Source organism: Oncorhynchus mykiss, chromosome 19, assembly GCF_013265735.2.
Source record: "Oncorhynchus mykiss isolate Arlee chromosome 19, USDA_OmykA_1.1, whole genome shotgun sequence".
NCBI classification, from domain to species: domain Eukaryota; kingdom Metazoa; phylum Chordata; class Actinopteri; order Salmoniformes; family Salmonidae; genus Oncorhynchus; species Oncorhynchus mykiss.
The window spans coordinates 23,639,444-23,664,222 of NC_048583.1; positions in this window are offsets into that span (position 1 = coordinate 23,639,444).

The window sequence follows — 24,779 nt, forward strand, 5'->3', positions numbered from 1 at the left end:
TCCCTAGAAAGACCAAAACCTAGGAAGAAACCTAGAGAGGAACCAGGCTATGTGGGGTGGCCAGTCCTCTTCTGGCTGTGCCGGGTGGAGATTATAACAGAACATGGCCAAGATGTTCAAATGTTCATAAATGACCAGCATGGTCCAGTAATAATAATAAGGCAGAACAGTTGAAACTGGAGCAGCAGCACGGCCAGGTGCACTGGGGACAGCAAGGAGTCATCATGTCAGGTAGTCCTGAGGCATGGTCCTAGGGCTCAGGTCCTCCGAGAGAGAGAAAGAGAGAATTAGAGAGAGCACACTTAAATTCACACAAGACACCGAATAGGACAGAAGAAGTACTCCAGATATAACAAACTGACCCTAGCCCCCCGACACATAAACTACTGCAGCATAAATACTGGAGGCTGAGACAGGAGGGGTCAGGAGACACTGTGGCCCTATCCGAGAACACCCCCGGACAGGGCCAAACAGGAAGGTGCATCCTGTTTCCATTGATCATCCTTGAGATGTTTCTACAACTTGATTGGAGTCCACCTGATGTAAATTCAATTGATTGGACATGATTTTGAAAGGCACACACCTGTCTATAAAAGGTCTCAGAGTTGACAGTGCATGTCAGAGCAAAAACCAAGTAATGAGGTCGATGAAATTGTCCGTAAAGCTAGGAGACAGGATTGTGTCGAGGCACGGATTTGGGGAAGGGTACCAAAACATTTCTGCAGCCATTGAAGTTCCCCAAGAACACAATGGCTTCCATCATTCTTAAAATGAAGAAGTTTGGAACCACCAAGACTCTTCCTAGAGCTGGCTGCTCGGCCAAACTAGGCAATTGGGGGAGAAGGGCCTTGGTTAGGGAGGTGACCAAAAACCCAGTGGTCATGAGAAGAATGGAGAAACTCCCCAAATACAATTGTGCCAAGCTTGTAGCGTCATACCCAAGAAGACATGAGTCTGTAATCGCCGCTAAAGGTGCTTCAACAAAGTCCTGAGTAAAGGGTCTGAATACTTATGTAAATGTGATATTTCTTTTTTTATATAAATTTGCAAAACTTTCAAAAAACCTGTTTTTGCTTTGTCATTATGGTTTATTGTGTGTAGATTGACGAGAGAAAAATGTAATCAGTTTTAGAATAAGGCTGTAACCTAACAAACTGTGGAAAAAAGGGGTCTGAATACTTTCCCAAGTCACTGTATATATAGATACTGTTTCTTATATCTTACAGTGAAGACCATTTTCAACCCAGTGCCGGCCATTCCAGACTTGCATTCCGATTTCTACAGTCTCTGATGTGTTCTGCTGTAACGAATCAGAGGTGAGATAGATAGACAATGTGAAGCAACACACACACACACACACACACACACACACACACACACACACACACACACACACACACACACACACACCAAATATGTAAAATAGCTCACTTCCTTCCATACAATGTCAATTCAAATCAAATTATAATTCTTACATGCTTCGTAAACAACAGGTGTAGACTAACAGTGAAATTATTCCTTATGGGCCCTTCCCAACAATGCAGAATACCCCCACCCCCAAAAATAAATAGAATAATAATTTTAAAAATAGTAACACAACAAATACATTTCAGCACCTATTTGCCTGAGGCGCTGTGGCGAGCGCTGAAGCCTGCAGTTAAAAAACAAACCCAGCCCCCCTTCCTCACCTCCTTCACAACCATTCTATTGTATCTTCAGGGTCACGGCCCTGCACATCAATAGCATAGCAGCTGCCTCACAGGTAAGTAACCCCTTTTGGCTTGAATGGAAAAGATTTCCCTACCTGCAACCATTTCTCCCCTCCCTCCATTTACAGTAAAGGGTGTTATGGAGCCACCTTAGCCTCACACCTCCACTGTCAGAGATGACAGATAGGGGTTGGGAATGATGGAAAACAGGGCAGATGTGTTGAGAGTGAGTCAGATTCACCCGTCGGGTAACACAGAGATGAGTTTGCCCAGAAACGTCTCTTAGAGGGACTTTGATGTGGTCGGGTGGGGGGGGCTTTGCAGGTGGGGTCTTAAAAGAGTGCGTTGAAGATGGAGTCGACTGTCTGTCTTTTTCTTTTGTAAGTTTGAGTGTAAGACACGCACACACTCCTTGCTTTCATCCTCTCACCGCTACTCATCTTTCAGTCAAGGCAGTGAAATGATTCACCTGCCCAGAGCACACACACACACACACACAAACACACTGATCCTCTGGGCTCCTCCGATGAGTAAGGAGAAGACAGATAGCTCTTCTTCTTATTTGGCAGCCGACCAGAACTGGGTGGCACCAGAGACTATGAGCACTGATAATATACTCTGTGAGTTTATTTTTCAACTATCAATTGTTGGCTTTGAAGCCTCCTCGATGATGAAGTGAAAGCCTCCATTTATGCTTAGTGTTTGTGGTAGTGGAGCCCTGACCCCCACAGAGAGGTGAGCTAGCTGAGCTCACTGTCTGGGCAGGTGTGGAGGGTTGACAGATAAGATGGACGTCCACTCCTTTTCTTAAACCCCTATCTTGCTTGTGTGTGTGGTCTCCCAGTGCCATACTGAATCTGGAAGAGGGTTGAAGGATGACAAAGTGCAAACATTCTTTGAAGTTGCCCACATCTACAGATCAGTGAGAACAATATAAAACTGAACTAATAGGGATATATAAAGTGTTTTTGCAAGTGGTCAAAGTGCTTTAGGCTTACAGTGCCTTGCGAAAGTATTCGGCCCCCTTGAACTTTGCGACCTTTTGCCACATTTCAGGCTTCAAACATAAAGATATAAAACTGTATTTTTTTGTGAAGAATCAACAACAAGTGGGACACAATCATGAAGTGGAACGACATTTATTGGATATTTCAAACTTTTTTAACAAATCAAAAACTGAAAAATTGGGCGTGCAAAATTATTCAGCCCCCTTAAGTTAATACTTTGTAGCGCCACCTTTTGCTGCGATTACAGCTGTAAGTCACTTGGGGTATGTCTATCAGTTTTGCACATCGAGAGACTGACATTTTTTTCCATTCCTCCTTGCAAAACAGCTCAAGCTCAGTGAGGTTGGATGGAGAGCATTTGTGAACAGCAGTTTTCAGTTCTTTCCACAGATTCTCGATTGGATTCAGGTCTGGACTTTGACTTGGCCATTCTAACACCTGGATATGTTTATTTTTGAACCATTCCATTGTAGATTTTGCTTTATGCTTTGGATCATTGTCTTGTTGGAAGACAAATCTCCGTCCCAGTCTCAGGTCTTTTGCAGACTCCATCAGGTTTTCTTCCAGAATGGTCCTGTATTTGGCTCCATCCATCTTCCCATCAATTTTAACCATCTCCCCTGTCCCTGCTGAAGAAAAGCAGGCCCAAACCATGATGCTGCCACCACCATGTTTGACAGTGGGGATGGTGTGTTCAGCTGTGTTGCTTTTACGCCAAACATAACGTTTTGCATTGTTGCCAAAAAGTTCAATTTTGGTTTCATCTGACCTGAGCACCTTCTTCCACATGTTTGGTGTGTCTCCCAGGTGGCTTGTGGCAAACTTTAAATTACACTTTTTATGGATATCTTTAAGAAATGGCTTTCTTCTTGCCACTCTTCCTTAAAGGCCAGATTTGTGCAATATACGACTGATTGTTGTCCTATGGACAGAGTCTCCCACCTCAGCTATAGATCTGTGCAGTTCATCCAGATCGATCATGGGCCTCTTGGCTGCATCTCTGATCAGTCTTCTCCTTGTATGAGCTGAAAGTTTAGAGGGACGGCCAGGTCTTGGTAGATTTGCAGTGGTCTGATACTCCTTCCATTTCAATATTATCGCTTGCACAGTGCTCCTTGGGATGTTTAAAGCTTGGGAAATATTTTTGTATCCAAATCCGGCTTTAAACTTCTTCACAACAGTATCTCGGACCTGCCTGGTGTGTTCCTTGTTCTTCATGATGCTCTCTGCGCTTTTAACGGACCTCTGAGACTATCACAGTGCAGGTGCATTTATACGGAGACTTGATTACACACAGGTGGATTGTATTTATCATCATTAGTCATTTAGGTCAACATTGGATCCTTCAGAGATCCTCACTGAACTTCTGGAGAGAGTTTGCTGCACTGAAAGTAAAGGGGCTGAATAATTTTGCACGCCCAATTTTTCAGTTTTTGATTTGTTAAAAAAGTTTGAAATATCCAATAAATGTCGTTCCACTTAATGATTGTGTCCCACTTGTTGTTGATTCTTCACAAAAAAATACAGTTTTATATCTTTATGTTTGAAGCCTGAAATGTTGCAAAAGGTCGCAAAGTTCAAAGGGGCCGAATACTTTCGCAAGGCACTGTACATTGTAGGGATAACTAATCTCATCCATCACCATTGTGTTGCACCCACCTGGGCGAAGCACGCCCTAATACTCACCATACATCAATTATCACTTAGAGGCGGGTCAGAAGCCAGAAGGTTGCTGCTTCAAATCCTAGGTCACACATCATTTCCATGGTGGTCTCCACAGGCAGAGCTGCTGACAGGGACGGACGTGGCGAGTGTAGTGGATGTCGGTTAGGCTGGACAGGAGCCTGTGCTTCCGGGGCTGTGTGGTGCTGTCGGCACAAGAGCCCTCGTCTCTGTCGATCCGCGTCTCCACTAAGCCGGTGACAATGGTGGATGTCACGGTAAAAATATCCTTAAGGTATCACAGTTTCCTGTTCCTAGGGAAACACGGGGGTGCAGATTTTTGCTCTTGCCCAGCACTAATTGTGTGACTGTGGATATGTTCGCCCCAGTAATAGACATTGGCATACTGTCAAATATCAACCATTTACCACAAACATGAAAAAAATAGTACAGTTATTACTGTAGAATTCTGTTGTAAACTGTAGAATACTATACTACACATTGTAGTGCCCCTTGATCATGTGTTGTACGTACTATAGAATGTTGTAGTAGACTGTAGAATACTATAGTAAATACTATAGTAATGTCTGCAAAAACACTACAATTTTTCAACTATAGTAAATACTACAGTATTTAATTTGCATATACCCTGACCATTCCCCTCCCACATATCCCAATGTATGGCACCCATTAGTGAGAAACCTACATGCCAAGTACAGACCATATTGTGTTTCATACAGGTTATAGAAATTAGCAGAGGCTCTGAACTATCCGTTCAGACCCCCAAGTCCTACTACCTACAGGTTATGGGAAATTTGCTATTTTAGTGCTTCTCTAGTAGGTTTCCTCAAGGAGAATACATCCAGTTCTATGTCAAAGATAATAAATCAAAAACACTATAGTAAATACTACATTAAAGTCTGAAAACAAATCAAATAAAATGTACAGTCTGAAAAAACACTTCAGTAAAGGCTACAGTATATACTACAGTTATTTTACTACAGTATTTATACTAGTTTTAACTGTAAACACTACAGTAAACATTACAGTATTTATAAACCGGGTCATTTGGATATTGATTGGCTAAAACAGAATTCAGCCATGTGTATGTGAGACCGTATACCATGTGTTACTTGGAGTGGAACAGGGAAACCCAAGAGCAGACTCAGACAAGGAGAATGGGATGAAGTAACCAAGGTATTTATTGAAACAAAGGGGAAAGATGAACTGCAGGCCAGGGGAAGCTTAGACGGGTTGCAGGAAAAAAAGTGTGGAAGCTGAGGCTGGAGCAAGAGGGGTAAACAGGTCTGGAGGGGAATCCAAGGGAGCAGTAGAGTGGGGAATCCAGGGCAGAGTAGCAGGATGAGGAGATGTGGGACTGGATACAGGGACCAGTCAGAGCTGGCAGAGCTGTAGCAGAGAGGAAAACCATGTCAGACACAGGATAACAGGATCTAAATAGTAACAAACGGCTAGAAACGTAGACTGACTGAGCAGAGATTACGATCTGGCAGTGTGGAAGTGGCAGGACTGAGTATTTGTAGAGGTCTTGATTATGGAACAGGTTGCAGGTGGTGGGGATTTGCTCTGACTCCAGCACACCTGTCTTCGCCCACACAATCAAACACACACAGAAAGGGGGAGTGGGAGAGGGAGCGGTGGCAGGTCAAGGAGACACAGGATGAGCAGAAGAGGGCGTGGCCGGAGCAGATGTAACACCATGACTATGAAGTTTAGGCTTTTTCCCATGCTAAAATGGCTATGTCAACAACAGCTCGACATGCCCATGTAGAAAATAAGAATATAGATGAACTTGAGAGAAACCAAAACTAAAAGAACACAGTGAAACAAAGTGGGCTTCACTGACAAACAAACCTGCTTCACTGACTGGTGTGTAGAAAAAGGGATACATTGCGAGTTAGAAAATACAACAAAAACAGAGCTGAAAAACATCCTATGGGATTTTTATGGTACAGTGAGAAACATGAATGGCAACCAATAATATGGGATTAGCAGCTACACTGAATTCAGAGCTGGATTGAACCAACATATCAATAACCTCCCTCTCAGTTTAGCATGGAATATATAGAGGAACACAGAACTCACATCGAGCAACAATGTAATTGTCGCCGTAATTAAAAAGTTGAGGAAAGAAGGGTGCGACATAGCTGCCCATCACGCAGCTGTAACTGAAAACAGCATGCCGCTCATCAAACAATCCAAGGCTCTGGACACCGAAACAACTGAGGGTTTGGTGAATAAAGTGTGGTTTGACATTCAATCTCATTTTGGCCGAAGTGGGAAGGAGGGAAACTGTCTGAGTTTCTAAAGTTAAACACAGCCATAGAAGACAGATGGCTGTTATCATGTATTCACCTGTGCAGTCGTCATGGAAAACATCCTGTGCGCCTACAGATATATTATAGACAGCCCAGCTACACTGGAAATATAGAAATAAAGAATGATTTCTATGATTTAAGAACTTTCGGCAACTTGTAGAGTCCATGCCCTGACGAATTGAGGCTGTTCTGAGGGCAAAATGTTAGGGAGGTGTTCCTAATAATCAGTGTATATGGCAAATATGTAATGGAAAATCCGATATGTGATAAGATCCATTTAAAAACACATCAGGTAAAATCTGTTTGAAGCCTGTGTTTGAAGCGTTGTATATCATTTGTTTTTTTGTTGTTTATTTTTGACATATTTGGCATGTGCCTTAGGGCTGAGGCACATTTTCAAAATATTTGGCATGTGCCTTGCCCAGAAACAAGAAAATATTTATTTGTGCATTCTTTAAATGTAAAAATATTATCAACCATTTACATGCATGTTATTTTCCATGATTTAAGAACTGAATCCTCAAGATAAGAAAAAAGAAAAGATAAGCAACCTGCCTTTGAGTTCTGTGTATATTGTGGCCATCCGATATCCTACATGAAACAAGAAGACGGATAACTATACCACTGCTTGTTTATCCGTTTTCTGTTTATTTGAGTTTGGAGAAATGAACAGATATCGGCGATATTCGTTCTCCATTTTCACCTTGGATATCGGAAAACAAGCGATGTCACGGTAGGCGGGGTAGGAGGCTGCTGAGCAGGGTGCGCATCGACTATAGTTTGTGGTGGACTAGCAGCTAGCAGTAGCAGCAAAGATAATAATGGTAGCAGTGTGTACCTAGGGGGTGGGTGCCAAACTGGGTGTGTTTGATTTTGTTTACATCAAGTGCAGTTAGATAGCTAATGTTAACTTTAGTGCATCTGCATTAGTCTCAGGTGAGTGTAATTTGTGTTTGTGACCAAAGCAGTAAGTAATTTTCTCCAGTGGGATACAACTATTAACTTCTGATACCCCCCTGACAGTTGCAATCTGATTTCCATTTCAAGGCAATACATTTCTTGACAATTGCTAGCAATATTTCTGTTAGCTTTATTGTATGGCTTTGCCTAAGACTGGAATTAGTAAAGTTACCCAGTAGACAGACCTTTGGGTCTAAAGGGAATGCAACCCCATGAATTCAGGATATGGTATTTCATACCCCTTGCTAGAAACGGTGTAGTTTTTGAACACTGCCAAGTGGAATAGAGGAATGTTCCTTCATCTGAGCCACATCTAAAACATAGGGAGGAGATATCAGGGTTGAACTTGTGCAATCTAGATGGGGTGATATAGAGCTGATGGAGGAAATTAAACTGGATCAGTCTGTATCTGAAGTTCAATGTGGATGTAACACCATACATAGGTCACCTCATAGTCCCTCATCAAGATTAATACCCAGATATTTTTCCCATCTAAGTCATGGTTTATGTAGCTCAGGCAGTGGTAGTCCTGACAAAAGAGCATATCATAAACATGGGAAATGGTATTGAACAGTGGTTGGTCTGCATGTCAGAGTTGTTCAATAGGGGACATCTTAGGTAAGTTCCATTGGCCCTTGAGATTCACACTAATAAAATGTTGTAGTTGTAGGTAACTAAATAAATCTTTGTTAGACAAGTGATATTTCTGTTTCAGCTGTTCAAAGGACATAAGAATCCCCTCCTCATAACAATGTTCAAGAAGAGTGATACCCTTGTCAGACCATGGTCTAAAGTTACTATTCTGGAAAAACATAGGAATAAATCTATTGTTCCATAGAGGGGTTTTAGGGGAAAGAAATCCTTCTCGTCTGAACAGCTCAGGCAGTTTGCACTATGCCAGGACAGAATGCATAAAAAAGGGTTGTCTGTGATAGTTTTTATAGATTTCATGTCCCATTTGTAAAACAATTCTGCCCAAAATCTAGACTGCGCAGCCGAGTAATACATTCTGAAAATGGGGAGGTTTAAGCCACCTTGACCGTAATCAAGGGTCAGTTTGTCCAGGCTAACCCTAGGGGTGTTACTGTGCCAGATAAACCATCTGGTCAGTTTGTCAAGAGAGGAAAAGAATGCGGGTACAGGGATGTGGAGAGATTGAAACAAATATAGAAATCTGGGCAGGACATTCAATTCTACCCAGTAGAGTGAGAGACAAGTCCATTCCATCCATTTACACAGGTCACCCTCCACCTTTTGCAACAAGTAGGCCAGATTGAGTTTATAGAGGTTGTTCAGGTGACCATCCACCATTATGCCCAAATATGTGAAGCCCATAAGCAACCATCTAAAAGGAAACTTATCCTTGATGGTATGATAGTCAAAGACAGACAACGGTAAGATTGTGCTTTTATCAAAATGTACCTTATATCCAGAGAAATAAATATAATACTGTAATAGGTTCTCTAAGTTTGAGAGGGAATGTTCTGGATTCGTTAGAAATAAGATAAGGTCGTCCACAAAAAGTAATAATTTATGGGTCTGTGGGCCCACCTCAAAGCCATGTATGTCAGGGCACGTTCTAATGGCCTCAGCCAATGGTTTGATGGTAAGGGCGAAGAGGTGAGGGCTAATAGGGCAGCCCATCTGTTCCCCTATAGAGCGGGAAAGAGGAAGAAGTAATCCTAGCTAATCCTAGCCGTAGAAGATTTGTAGAGTGATTTTATCAAGTTTACAAACACTGTGCCTAAACCAAACTTTTCCAAAACGTGAAAAAGATATGGCGATTCGACCTTATCAAAGGCCTTTTTGGCTGTGACATTGGGTATTTTGTTTTTGTTAGCAAGGTGAATTCTATCAAAGAACCTTCTGAGATTATTGGAGGATAATCTGTTAATTATGAATCCAGTCTGATCTGGGTTAACCAACAGGGGGAGTCTCTTAGATAGCATTGTGGTGACCAGTTTACAATATGTATCAAGGAGTGAGATCGGTCTATATAAGGCTCACTTTAGCAGGTTTTTCCCTTTCTTGTGAATTACTGTAATCACAGCTTGAATGAAAGTCTCTGGAAAGTAGTTGTCCTCCCCAGGTTTTTTAAGTACCTCCATAAGGTAGGGTACCAACAGCTTCTTAAATTCTTTACAGAACTCCTGGAGGGAAGCCATCCTTCCCAGGAGATTTATTAGAAATTAAGATTTAATTGCCTCCAGGGATTGAGAACTGTTCACTCAGGCGCTCTCTGTCTTCCTCTGACAGGCATGGGAGGTTGAGAGAGGAGAGAAAATAGTCAATCTCTGATAGATGATCACTTGATTGGGAAGTATAGAGGTCCTCATAATATTTCTTAAAAGTATCATTAATTTCAGTAGGGTCGAAAAATATCTCATTAGTAAGAGTGTCTATAGCATTAATTGTCCTCTTAATTTCCTCTGCTTTCAGTTGTCATGCCAATACTTTGTGTGCTTTCTCTCCAAGTTCGCAGTAATGCTGTTTTGATTTTGATGCCCTCTCAGCTTGATATGTGTTCAGAGTATTATATTTCAGTTTTTTATTTACCATAAGACTGTATAGGTCTTTAGTCGGGCCTCTTTGGTAGGTTTTCTCTAGCTCAAAAATATCAGATTCAAGGACATTCAGTTCGGCACTGTGTTTTCTCTTCAACCCTTTAGTATAGGCAATGATCAGTTCCCTCAGGTGGGCTTTCAATGCATCCCAAAGAATGAAACTGTCAGTAGCAGAGGGTTTGTTTGTCAAAGTAAAAATATTGATCTAATCTTTGATGAATGCACAAAATACAGGTTGCTTCAGGAGTGTAGAATGTAGTCTACATCTATGTGCTACATTTTCCTTGGTAGGAATGGAGATTGATAATACCAGAGGAGTAATCTGGGGAGATAATCGGTATCTAACACTCAATGAAACAGTTGGGTTGATAGCAAAAAGTTATCTATGCGTGTGTGTGTTGTGTGGGTGTGAAAAAAAAGAGTAGGCCCTATCCTGTGGGTGCATCAGTCTCCAAATGTCTAGTAAATTGAGATCCTTCATAAATTTAAAATTTGATTTGATTTGATTTGAAATGACATGGTGAGCTTGGTGGCTTTAGTAAGAGGGGAGGGTTTATCAGAGGACCTATCAAGAACTTTATCGAAACAAAAATCTCCTCCAGCCAGTAGCCATCCTGGTGGGGCTTGACCAACCTGAGGGAAGACATTCTGAATAAACATATGGTCATCGAAGTTAGGAGCATAAATATTCAATAGGTCCAAAACCCCAAATATATTTGCCCCTGCACCAAAACAAACCTGCCTGAGGGATCAGACATGTTGTTGCTGACACAGAAGGGGATGTGTCTACTTATCAAAATTGCAGTTCCTCGTGCTATAGAGTTGATGCAAAAACTTGTCCTACCCATTCCCTCTTTAATTTCTTCTGTTCACTGGCTGTAAGATATGTTTCTTGTAAGAACACAATGCCAGTCTTTAATTTATTAAGGTATAGAATATTTTCCTCTTAACCGGGCTGTAAATTAAGACCTTTTACATTGAATGTGACATATTTTAGTGGATTAAGCATGGGTTGAGTTTCAAATAAAAATAAATAAAAAAATGTCACCTTTATTTAACGAGGTAGGGTATAGTTGAGAACAAGTTCTCATTTGCAACTGCGACCTGGTCAAGATAAAGCAAAGCAGTTCGACACATACAACAACACAGAGTTACACATGGAATAAACTAACATACAGTCAATAATACAGTAGAAAAAGTCTACATACAGTATGTGCAAATCAGGTAGGATAAGGATAAGGCAATAAATAGGCCATCGTGGCAAAGTAATTACAATATAGCAATTAAACACTGGAATGGTAGATGTTCAGAAGATGAATGTGCGAGTAGAGATACTGGGGTCCAAAGGAGCAAGATAAATAAACAAATACAGTATGGGGATGAGGTAGTTGGATGGGCTATTTACAGATGGGCTACGTACAGGTGCAGTGATCTGTAATCACTCATATGTAAATAGTCAGGTAATGTTTCAGTGACCTGTGTGTCAATTTAGGAAGGAAACAACGTTAAACATATAATATTTTTTTTTACATAAACCCCATCCACCCTGATTGTTGGACTAAAATCAATCCCAACCATCAAACACGAAAACACTTGTTGCTCACTTTCCATCTTGCTTTTACTAGCTAAACTTTGGCTAAAAGTTACAACCTAAAACCTACGAGCTCTCTATATTGAAATCAAACATTGTGATTAGACATTTATTGCTGAATGTTTTACTGTCAACAATAAGAGAAACAATTGAGTCTCTTTTCAGGAGAAGAGGAGAAACATAAATGGGGGGAAAATGGGCCTAAGCCTACTAATTTGCTTAGTCCAGTGGATATTGTCAAAATAAAATATACTCTCCTGTAAATGTAATACAACTCACCACAGGAAAAATAACTGTTAGTTGAAAATGTACTAATCAACAGTAGCGACCGAATCGCGGGGTAAACAGATTCACATTCCACATAGACATTCAGTCCCAGGACAGCGCAAACAAGAAAAAAAACTATAAACTGCATCAAATTCCAAGGATAGACCTTTGTGAATCAAACGCAGTTCAGTTCTTTGAGAAAAGTAAACACCTCTCCCGGTGTGTCGAAGAGATGGCTTCGGCCATTGTGCTGAACTTTCATCCGCGCAGGGTGAATGAGGTAGCTGGTAATGTTCTTCTCCTTCAGGGCTTTGGCGACTGCTTTGAACTGCTTGCAACGTCTGGCGAGATCCGTGCTCATGTCCGGGAAAGCTATGACCCTTTTGCAATTGATGTTAATGTCCCCTTTGGCTCTTGCAAGTCGCAGTATCTTCTCCCTGTCATGGATATGGAGGAACCAGATCAGGACGGCTCGTGGGGTTTTTCGTGTTAAGGTTCTGTGGGCGTGTTCGATTTACAGCGGCTTGGTGAAATTGGTTATGCCAAAGACATCAGAGATCCATTGAGTGAAGAAACGGACGGGGTCACAGCCTTCACTGTCCTCCTTCAATTGCTGCATCTGCTCTAGTTCTCCATCTGATCCACATTGTTTTTGAGATCAACTTTGTCCTTCTGCACCTGTTTCATAACCTGGTCATGTCGAGTGATGGTATCTTCAATTGTGCTAATGCGTAACTCAGCCTCAGTCGTTCTCAAAAGGAGATAATTCAGGGAGGATTTCAGGTTGTCAATGGAAGAATGGAGTTCAGCCAATTACTTGTACATTTTCAGTGAAAGACCTTTGTTACCATCTTGAATTTCCTGGAGGAGAGTAGCAAGCATTCCGGAAGACTCTGAAGAGGCTGCTGAGAGCAACAGTGTGGAACATGTTTAAAGCAAACCACCATAGTCCCTGTGCCCAAGAACACTGAGGTAACCTGCCTAAATGACAACCGACCTGTAGCACTCAATGTCTGTAGCCATGAAGTCCTTGTCATGGCTGGTCATGGCTCACATCAACACCATTATCCCAAAAACCCTACTCCAATTTGCATACAGCCCTAACAGATCCACAGATGATGCAATCTCTATTGTACTCCACACTGCCATTTTCCAACTGGTTTCATGCATGTTAACATTAGAAGCCTACTCCCCAAGTTTGGGGAGTAGCAACTCACTGCTTTAGCACACTCTGCCAACCCAGATGTCTTAGCCGTGTCTGAATCCTGGCTTAGGAAAACCACCAAAAACCCTGAAATCTCCATTGCTAACTAAAACGTTTTCCGCCAAGATAGAGCTGCCAAAGGGGGTGGTGTTGCAATCTACTGCAAAGATAGCCTGCAGAGTACTGTATTACTTTCTAAGTCTGTACCCAAACAATTTGAGCTTCTACTTCTAAAAATGAACCTTTCCAGAAACAAGTCTCTCACTGTTGCCGCTTGCTATAGACCACCCTCTGCCCCCAGCTGTGCCCTTGATACTATATGTGAATTGATTTCCCCCATCTGTCTTCTGAGCTCGTGCTACTAGGTGACCTAAACTGGGACATGCTTAACACCCCGGCCATCCTACAAACTAAGCTTGATGCCCTCAATGTCACACAAATTATCAATGAACCTACCAGGTACAACCCCAAATCAGTAAACACAGGCACCCTCATAGATGTCATCCTAACTAATTCGCCCTCCAAATACACCTCTGCTGTTTTCAATCAAGATCTCAGCGATCACTGCCTCATTGCCTGCATCCGTAATGGGTCTGCGACCAAACGACCACCCCTCATCACTGTCAAACGCTCCCTGAAACACTTCTGCGTGCAGACCTTTCTAATCGACCTGGCCAGAGTATCCTGGAATGACATTGACCTCATCCCGTCAATATATGATTTCTGTATATTCTTTAAAAGTGCCTTCCTCACCATCTGAAATAAGCATGACCTTCTCAAAAAATGTTGAACTAGGAATAGATATAGTCCTTGGTTCACGCCAGACCTGTCTGCCCTTGACCAGCACAAAAACATCCTGTGGCGTTCTGCATTAGCATCGAAAAGCCCCCGTGATATGCAACTTTTCAGGGAAGTTAGGAACAAATATACACAGGCAGTTAGAAAAGCTAAGGCAAGCTTTTTCAAACAGAAATTTGCATCCTGTAGTACTAACTCAAAAAAGTTCTGGGAAACTGTAAAGTCCATGGAGAATAAGAGCACGTCCTCCCAGCTGCCCACTGCTCTGAGGTTAGGAAACATTGTCACCACCGATAAATCCGCTATAATTGAGAATTTCAATAAGCATTTCTCTACGGCTGGCCATGCTTTCCACATGGCTACCCCTACCCCGGTCAACTGCCCGGCACCCTCCACAACAACCCGCCAAAGCCCCCACCGTTTCTCCTTTTCCCAAATCCAGATAGCCAATGTTCTGAAAGAGCTGCAAAATCTGGACCCCTACAAATCAGCCGGGCTAGACAATCTGGACCCTCTCTTTCTAAAATGATCTGCCGAAATTGTTGCAACCCCTATTACCAGCCTGTTCAACCTCTCTTTCGTATCATCTGAGATTCCCAAAGATTGGAAAGCTGCCGCGGTCATCCCCCTCTTCAAAGGGGGTGACACTCTAGACACAAACTGCTACAGACCTATATCTATCCTACCCTGTCTTTCTAAGGTCTTCAAAAGCCTAGTTAACAAAAAGATTACTGACCTTTTCGAATCCCACCATACCTTCTCCGCTATGCAATCTGGTTTCAGAGCTGGTCATGGGTGCACCTCAGCCACGCTCAAGGTTCTAAACGACATCATAACCGCCATCGATAAGAGACATTACTGTGCAGCCGTATTCATCGATCTGGCCAAGGCTTTCGACTCTGTCAATTCTTACATTCTTATTGGCAGACTCAACAGCCTTGGTTTCTCAAATGATTGCCTCGCCTGGTTTACCAACTACGTCTCTGATAGAGTTCAGTGTTTCAAATCGGAGGACCTGTTGTCTGGACCTCTGACAGTCTCTATGGGTGAGCCACAGGGTTCAATTCTCGGGCCGACTCTCTTTTCTGTATACATCAATGATGTTGCTCTTGCTGCTGGTGATTCTCTGATCCACCTCTACGCAGATGACACCATTCTGTATACTTCTGGTCCCTCCGTGGACACTGTGTTAACTAACCTCCAGACGAGCATCAATGCCATACAACTCTCCTTCCATGGCCTCCAACTGCTCTTAAACGCAAGTAAAACTAAATGCATGCTTTTCAATCGATCACTGCCCGCACCTGCTCGCCCGTCCAGCATCACTACTCTGGACGGATCTGACTTAGAATACGTGGACAACTACAAGTACCTGGGTGTCTGGTTAGACTGTAAACTCTCCTTCCAGACTCACATTAAGCATCTCCAATCCAAAATTAAATCTAGAATCGGCTTCCTATATCTCAACAAAGCTTCCTTCACTCATGCTGCCAAACATACCCTCGTAAAACTGACCATCCTACCGATCCTCGACTTCGGTGATGTCATCTATGAAATAGCCTCCAACACTCTACTCAACAAACTGGATGCAGTCTATCACAGTGCCATCCGTTTTGTCACCAAAGCCCTATACACTACACCACAATTGCGACCTGTACGCTCTCGTTGGTTGGCCCTCGCTTCATACTCGTTGCCAAAACCACTGGCTACAGGTTATCTACAAGTCTCTGCTAGGTAAAGCCCCGCCTTATCTCAGCTCACTGGTCACCATAGCAGCACCCACTTGTAGCACGCGCTCTAGCAGGTATATCTCACTGGTCACCCCCAAAGCCAATTCCTCATTTGGTCATCTTTCCTTCCAGTTCTCTGCTGCCCATGACTGGAACGAATTGCAAAAATCTCTGAAGCTGGAGACTCGCATCTCCCTCACTAGCTTTAAGCACCAGCTGTCAGAGCATTTTACAGATCACTGCACCTGTACTTAACCTATCTGTAAACAGCCCATCTATCTACCTACCTTATCCCCATACTGGTATTTATTTATTTATTTTGCTCCTTTGCACCCCAGTACCTCTACCTGCACATTCATCTTCTGCCGATCTACCATTCCAGTGTTTAATTGCTATATTGTAATTACTTCGCCACCATGGCCTATTTATTTCCTTAACTTACCTCATTTGCACTCACTGTATATAGACTTTTTGTTTTCTTTTGTTCTACTGTATTATTGACTGTATGTTTTGTTTTTTCCATGTGCAACTCTGTGTTGTTGTATTTGTCGAATTGCTACGCTTTATCTTGGCCAGGTCGCAGTTGCAAATGAGAACTTGTTCTCAACTAGCCTACCTGGTTAAATAAAGGTGAAATAAAAATAAATAAATAAACATGCACAGAGCACTTAATGAGACAATGAGAATATTTTTCTTTAGGCTATAGGAAAGGCCAATGTCCAGGCTTTCATAGAGCTAGTGAGTGCTGAACAGTAATACTTGAGTAAAAGTTGTCGTGGAAATTCTTACACAGGGACACTCAAAGGCAATCTTAAAATTAATCATTGTTCATTGTCAGTGCGCTGGAGAGGTTCCAACCAACTCAATGCACCATAGTTTAAGTCAATCAGGAGCTCTGCAGACCCAGCAGTTGTCTTATATATGGCTATACACAGACAAGTTATATTTGCATGATTTAGCATAATTAATTAATCATTACCGTTTTGTTTCATTCATGTGACAGACCAATACTGGTTCATAACATGTGACAGACCAATATCTCACGAGACTTCTCTCTAAACTGAGACCTTGAAACAGAGTTATCCTTCGTTCATACTCAAGACAAGGTCCGGGCGTACTGCCAAATTGCAGCTACTGATAGTGAGGATTTGAACAGTCAACCACATGCATGAACACAGAAATTGGTTATTATAACAGCACATGAATAGAACACATAAATTAGTTATAAGAAAAGCACAAACATTAAAATTCCCATTACTAAGTGAAGATTAACTAATAGAAAATGACTCATGTAAAAGTGAAAGTCACTTATCACACCAGATAGCCAGGTGCACGCTCCAACATTCAGACATAATTTGCGAACAAAGCATGTGTTTAGTGTGTCCGCCAGATCAGAGGCAGTAGGGATGACCAGGGATGTTCTCTTGATACGTTACATTTTGAATGCTTATCAGGACAGGGAAAGGGTCTAATTCAGGGTGTCAGGGTGTCAGGGAAAATGTATGGAGTATGGAGTAATAAGTAATGAGTACATGGAGAATAAGTACATTATTTTCTTAAGGCATGTAGTGAAGTAAAAGTTGTCAAAAATATAAATAGTAAAGATGCCCAAAAAAACTACTTAAGTAGTACTTTCAAGTACTTGGTGAAAACTACAAAAGAGAAGATCAACATACCAAAACACACCTCTGTTCAGGTTCAATGTCGAGTGCAGACAAAGCTCATTAGAGGACACCACACATATCTTATGTAAACCCTCAGTGGGCAGAAGGACTTAAGTTCTGTGAGACTTTTGTAAAGCTGAGAAAAGATGCCTCTCCACATGTCATCATTGATGTTCAGAATGTCACAGACCACGACATCATGTTAACAGGGCGAACTGTAATTGGCACTGTTCAGGAAAAAAGTCAGTCTATCCTGCCACCATGCTGGAGAACTGTCATCAAAATACTTAAAATTTATGGGATCCTCCTTTTGATCTGAGTCACCTCAACACACAGCAGCAACAAATCATTTACCAAGTGCTGAGAGAGGAATCATGCTCGTTTTCCAAATCAGACAGTGATGACATTGGCTGCATTGAGGATCTGAATCTGAGCATTTCATTAAAAGACAGTTATACAAAGAGATGAAAAATTATTTGCATGACCTGATAACCCAGGGCTGGGTGAAGAAGTCCAACTCTCCTTACTCTTCCCCTATCGTATGTGTAAGGAAAAAGGACGGCTTACGACTGTGCATAGACTACAGGGGGCTGAACAGGAAGACTCATCCTGACCGCCAGCCAGAGTACAGGATATAGACAGCCTTGGAGGAAATCCCTGGTTTTCACTCTTGGACCAGGGAAAATCATATCACCAAGGGTCACCTCTGGGGCCTGTATGAGTGGGTTCAGATTCCGTTTGGACTCATAAATGCACCAGCAGCCTTCCAGCACTGTATGGAGGAATGTTTGGATGTCTTGAGAGATGAGATCTGAGTCCCATATCTGGACGACACCCTCGTCTTCAGCAGGACCTTTGAGAACCATGTCAACTATTTTAGAAAAGTACTACAGAGACTAAGAGAATATGGGATAAAGCTGAAGCTCAGCAAGTGTGAGATATTCAATGCGGAAGTTCGCTATTTAGGGAAAATAGTGTCTACTGAGGGAAGCAAAATCAACCCAGCTGATACTGCAGCAGTCAGAGCTTTGAAGGACAAAATACCAAGTAGAGTAGGAAAGCTCAGAGGAATCATGGCCCTCTCTTTCACCCTCTCCCTCTGTTTTAATCATTTCTGAGGGTTCTGGATGCAGACGAGGAAAGAAGGGTCACATTCTGACTGTCTTCTACAGGTAGTAACCCAGGTTCTAATCATGACGGCCATCTCTCTTCAATAACTAGCGTATTACTGTAACCCACAAGATATGCTCACGTTACCCACTATTCATATCCACTGATATGAACTTTGGTCTTTGACATTAGCCGAACAATAAAATAATAATTTTATTCTTAAGAGACAATGTTTTGTCTTTAAATAATTGTCAATACCTAATAGATTATATAATTTTGTCAATTTACTTTGTTACATTCATGTGCAATACTTTAATAGCATTTTTTAAATTGTTAAATGTCTTTTATAACAGATATTACTGACAAATCATATAAAAAAAAACGAATCACTCTAAAATGGTTAAATATCACCCCCCCAAACACACACAAAAGACTTCTCACACATTGCTAGCCCGCTCAACAACCTGCTCACAGGGTTTCCTGAAGAAGTTACAGGTACACACAACAAAGCAAAACAATGGCAGACAAAGAGCAAAACAAGAGGACTTCCCTCTTACAAATCAATCATGTGGACTGATGCGCATCAACAGATAATGGAGCGGCTGATAGACTGTTTAGTACAGCCTCCTGTACTCGGTTTCCCAGACTTTTCAGAGCCGTTTATCCTTCACACAGATGCATCAAACAAAGGTTTAGGAGCTGTGTTATATTTGAAACAAGATGGAAAACTGTGTGTGATAGTCTATGCGTCTCGGACCTTGACGGCACCTGAGAAAAACTACCATCTCCACTCAATAATGTTTTTTTCTAGCCCTGTACTGAACAATTACAGTAAAGTTCCGTGACTACTTATACTAAGCACGAACCTTCAAAGTGTATAGTGACAACAATCCCCTTACCTACATCTTGTCGACTGCCAAGCTGAATGCGACAGAGTGCAGATGGGTTTGCACGACTCCCCAATTTCCATTTCACTATCAGATATCGTCCAGGCAAAGAGAACATTGACGCTGACAGTTTATCCAGAATGCCGATAGACATGGAAACACTGATAAGAAAATCCTCAGAGGAGTTGACATCGTACTCATTTGGAGCAACTGCACTGGCCATCGACACACAACAAGACTCAAACATATCCTCGTCAATGGCAGTCTCCTATGTATGCAGCAACAGAAACCAGATCCATCATGCCTTTCTCAAATGCAGAGATACGACAGGCACAAAGAGAAGAAAAGAGCATCCGCCCAGTGATGGAACACAAACTTTCAAGTTCAAAACCAACAGGGAAAGAATTGAAAACATTCACAGTCTTCTTCGAGAGTGGGACAAGCTCGATTTGGATGAGGATGGAATCCTCCTTCGCAAGACGGTATTCAGAACGCAACTGGTGTTGCCAGAGAAGCCTACAGTCTTGTACTACATGATAAAATAGGCCATCGGAAACTACGACAGCAAAGTCAGAACCTCAGTGTTGCAACCAGGCAATCATGTCCTCATCAGAAACATGACAGCACGTGGCGGTCCCGGCAAACTTCAAAATCAATGGGAAGGCAACATTCACACAGTTGTACGCCAGGTGGAAGAAGTCATTCCGATCTATGAACTGATACCTGAACAAAGAAAATTATGGTCCAGAGTCTTGCATCGCAACCTACTCTTACCGTGACCACTTGCCCCTTGAAGTTCAAACACAGCAAAACTCCAAGCCAAAGAAAAAAGGAACAAACCAAAGTAACGGACAAATGGAAGAAGTCAAACAGAACAATGACGACGACGATGATAAATACTACAGATATGAAATACCGTCTTGGGCGTACTCAGAAAGAAGTGAAAGTACTGATGTAGAACCTGCAGAACACGTAGTTGACCCAAAACAGGACACACGTGTTGACAACCAAATGCCTCTGCCAGAAGAGACTCAGAACGAAGTGGAACAGACAATGGACTTACCTGTGGACGAAGATGTTCGAGCTCCTCAGTCACCAGCTACAAGTAACCCCCAACAGTGAAGTAGAGCAAAAGTCTTAGGTGAGAACGCAGACTATCAAAGTTCTTCACGTAAGACAACCTTGGATTTTTTTTTTTTAAACAACTTAAACAACAGTTTAAGTCAGAAGTTTACATACAGCTTAGCCAAATACATTTAAACTCAGTTTTTCACAATTCATGGCATTTAATCCTAGTAAAAATCCCTGTCTAAGGTCAGTTAGGATCACCACTTGATTTTAAGAATGTGGAATGTGAAATGTCAGAATAATGGTAGAGAAAATTATTTATTTCAGCTTTTTTTCTTTCATCACATTCCCAGCGGGTCAGAAGTTTACATGCACTCAATTAGTATTTGGTGGCATTGCCTTTAAATTGTTTAACTTGGCCAAACGTTTCGGGTAGCCTTCCACAAGCTTCCCACAATAATTTAGGTGAATTTTGGCCCATTCCTCCTGAGCTGGTGCAACTGAGTTAGGTTTGTAGGCCTCCTTGCTTGACACACTTTTTCAGTTCTACCAGTTCTATATGATTGAGGTCAGGGCGTTGTGATGGCCACTCCAATACCTTGACTTTGTTGTCCTTAAGGATGCTTATTAGTCATAGAATGGATGATAGTTAGCATGCCAAAAGTTTCCAGATGTCGTACTACATTCGCCAAAATACGAAGTATACAAGCAGTGGACACTATCTCTGTGCTTTTATGGCCCATAATGCAGTTACTAAGAAAATAGGCGTGGCTTCACGTTTTCAGATTTGAAGAAAATGGCAGAAAATATGCAGCCGAAGTCCGACGAGAAAGGATACAAATGTGTTGCTTTAACTAATTAGGATAAAGGTTAAGAAAATGTTGAGCAAGGTAATAAAGTACTGATTTTTCAAATAAATTACGTTACACGTTATGTTAGCTCCGCTATCTTTACGAACCGCATAGCATCATTACAGCAGTATGTACCGGGTATGATAGCTAGCTACCTAACATAAAATGGCTACTAATACATCGAACTTGCCAGTATATTTAGTATATGCTACCCAACGTTTATTGACTTGATTATTCACATCATTTTTAGCTTATCTACTCCGATTTGAGAGCACTCTCAGAGCACAGAATAACTGATGAATTTACCAATGCTCAACGCCCATTGAATATGGCTGGTGTCAGAAAACTTTGGTAAAATAGCATAATTACATTGTTGCCAGCAGCACAGTTACCAACACTCGGATCAACCCTACTCCTCAGCCAAAGCGTCCAGTGTGTGCCTTGAACAAACGCTCCGAATTTACGCCCAGAGCGCACTCTGGCACTCCAGATTTAATTTACAAACACATCCCAGGCCATAACACTTCTAGCTGGTAATTTGCTATGCTAACAAGCTAGCAAGAGGTTGTATAGCAACAGCATCAACTTCCGGTAAACAGGCGAAGCGCTAGTACGCTCAACTGAAAGGATACCGTTAAAAACCTCTTTGGGCTGATATGACAACAGCCAGTGAAAGTGCCAAATTCAAAACAGAAATCCCATCATTAAAATTCCTCAAACATACAAGTATTTTGAACCATTTTAAAGATACACTCCTTGTTAATCCCACCACAGTGTCCAATTTCAAAAAGGCTTTACGACGAAAGCAACCCAAACGATTATGTTAGGTGAGTGCCTAGTGACAGAAAAACACAGCCCTTTTTCCAGCCAAAGAGAGGAGTCACAAAAAGAAGAAATAGAGATAAATGAATCACTAATCACTAATCTTCATCAGATGACACTTATAAGACTTCATGTTACATAATACATGTATGTTTTGTTCGATAAAGTTCATATTTATATAAAAAAATCTCAGTATACATTGGCGTGTTATGTTCAGTAGTTCCAAAACATCCGGTGATTTTGCAGAGAGCCACATCAATTTACAGAAATATTCATAATAAACATTGATAAAAGATAAAAACTATTATGCATGGAATTATAGATACACTTCTCCTTAATGCAACCGCTGTGTCATATTTCAAAAAAGCTTTACCGAAAAAGCACACCATGCAATAATCTGAGTACAGCACTTAGAGACCGAAACAACCCAAACAGATATCCGCCATGTTGTCCATCATTTATGGCTCGCGCCTCATGAATTTGGATTACTGGGCTAAACGCGCAAACAAAAAAGAAGTATTTGGACATAAATGATGGACAAGGTCACTAGGTCCAGACGAAAAGTCAAAAGGTTCCGTTACAGTCCATAGAAACATGTCAAACGATGTATAGAATCAATCTTTAGGATGTTTTTAACATAACTCTTCAGTAATGTTCCAACCGGAGAATTCCTTTGTCTGTAGAATTGCAATGGAACTCAAGCTAAGTCTCACGTGAACACGCGTGGTCAGCTCATGCCTCTCTGGCAGACCTCTGACTCATTCCCCTCTCATTCGCCCCCACTTCACAGTAGAAGCATCAAACAAGGTTCTAAAGACCGTTGACATCTAGTGGAAGCCTTAGGAAGTGCAATTTGACCCCATAGACACTGTGTATTCAATAGGGAATGAGTTGAAAAACTACAAACCTTAGATTTCCCACATCCTGGTTGGATTTTTTTCTCAGGTTTTTGCCTGCCATATGAGTTCTGTTATACTCACAGACATCATTCAAACAGTTTTAGAAACTTCAGAGTGTTTTCTATCCAAATATACTAATAATATGCATATATTAGCAACTGGGCCTGAGTAGCAGGCAGTTTACTCTGGGCACCTTATTCATCCAAGCTACTCAATACTGCCCCCAGCCAAGTTAAGTCTACTGTACACAAAAATGTACTAGTAGTATGTAGTATATACTCATTAAGTATGTAGTGTACAGTATGTTATTATGGGTATTCAAATGCAGCGTTGGTTATTTTCTTCCAGGTTCCAATGTATTAACCCCAATAAAATGAACATTGGTTCCAGTGGTAACTCAAATGTCTAGAATTGTCTACACTTATTTTTGAATGTTCTTCCAGTACCCTTGTAACTTTGGACAGTCCGAGAAGATGTGTGGTCTCATTTTTGTCCACAGCCCCTCCAACATAGTGCTGAAGCTTTTAAAAAAACATTTCAATATCAAGAAAGGTGTTCTAAAGTATCTCATCTTCACTTTCCAGTCAAACACAATCCACACTGGCTACTAGTGCATCTGTGACTACTTTCACAAACTCTTTCCTGTGATTCCTCTTCCACCACCACTTTCATTTTTAGTTCATTAATTTTCCTTGAACATCCCAAGTGTTTTCAGATGTGGTCATCTATAACCTTTATATAATTCTCCTAATATTCTTAGTAATTTGTCTGCCAGGTATAAAACCTGTCTGATCTGGGTGAATCAGTTTCCCTATATGTTTCTGAATTATCATGCCAAACAATTTCAGGTCTGTGAGGAGGAGAAGAAAAAGCCCAAATTACCTACACTGGGAAGGATCTTTACCTTTCTTATAGATTACTGCTATGATTGCCTCCGACCACGTTTTGGGTGGGTCTCCCTTTGATAATGCATAGTTATATACTCTGCACAGAACTGGGGTAATATCCTCAATGAAGGTCTTATGGGTACCCATCTGTCCCTGGTGATTTATTATTTTTCAATCCATTAATGGCTTCCTCAATCTCGTTCTCTGTAACTCGCCGCGTCATTTCGGCCCCCTCTTCCTCTGATCATTTAGTGAGATTCAAGTTAGACAAAGGGGTTATATTTTTTATTCTGATGAATCCTCCTAACCCTGCTGTTTTTCAATACGCTGCTTCCCTCTTAATGCTGTCTTTTCTCCTTCCCAAAAAAATAGATACATCATCATTATCATTTGTAGTGGTCATCATTCAATTGTAACTATTGCTTTACAGTAAGGTCTGTCAATTTAGAGACATTAAGCCTCCAATATTTAAAGTGCTTCTCCATTCCTAGATTTATCTTGAGACATATTGGACTGTGGTCTGATATACCCTACATGACCAAAAGTATGTGGACACCTGCTAGTCAAACATCTCATTCTAAAATCATGGTATTAATATAGAGTTGGTCCCCCCTTTGCTGCTCTAAAAGCCTCCACTCTTATGGGAAGGCATTCCACTAGGTGTTGGAACATTGCTTCCATTCAGCCACAAAAGCATTAATGAGGTTGGGCACTGATGTTCGGCGATTAGGCCTGGCTCGCAGTCAGGGCTCTGTGCAGG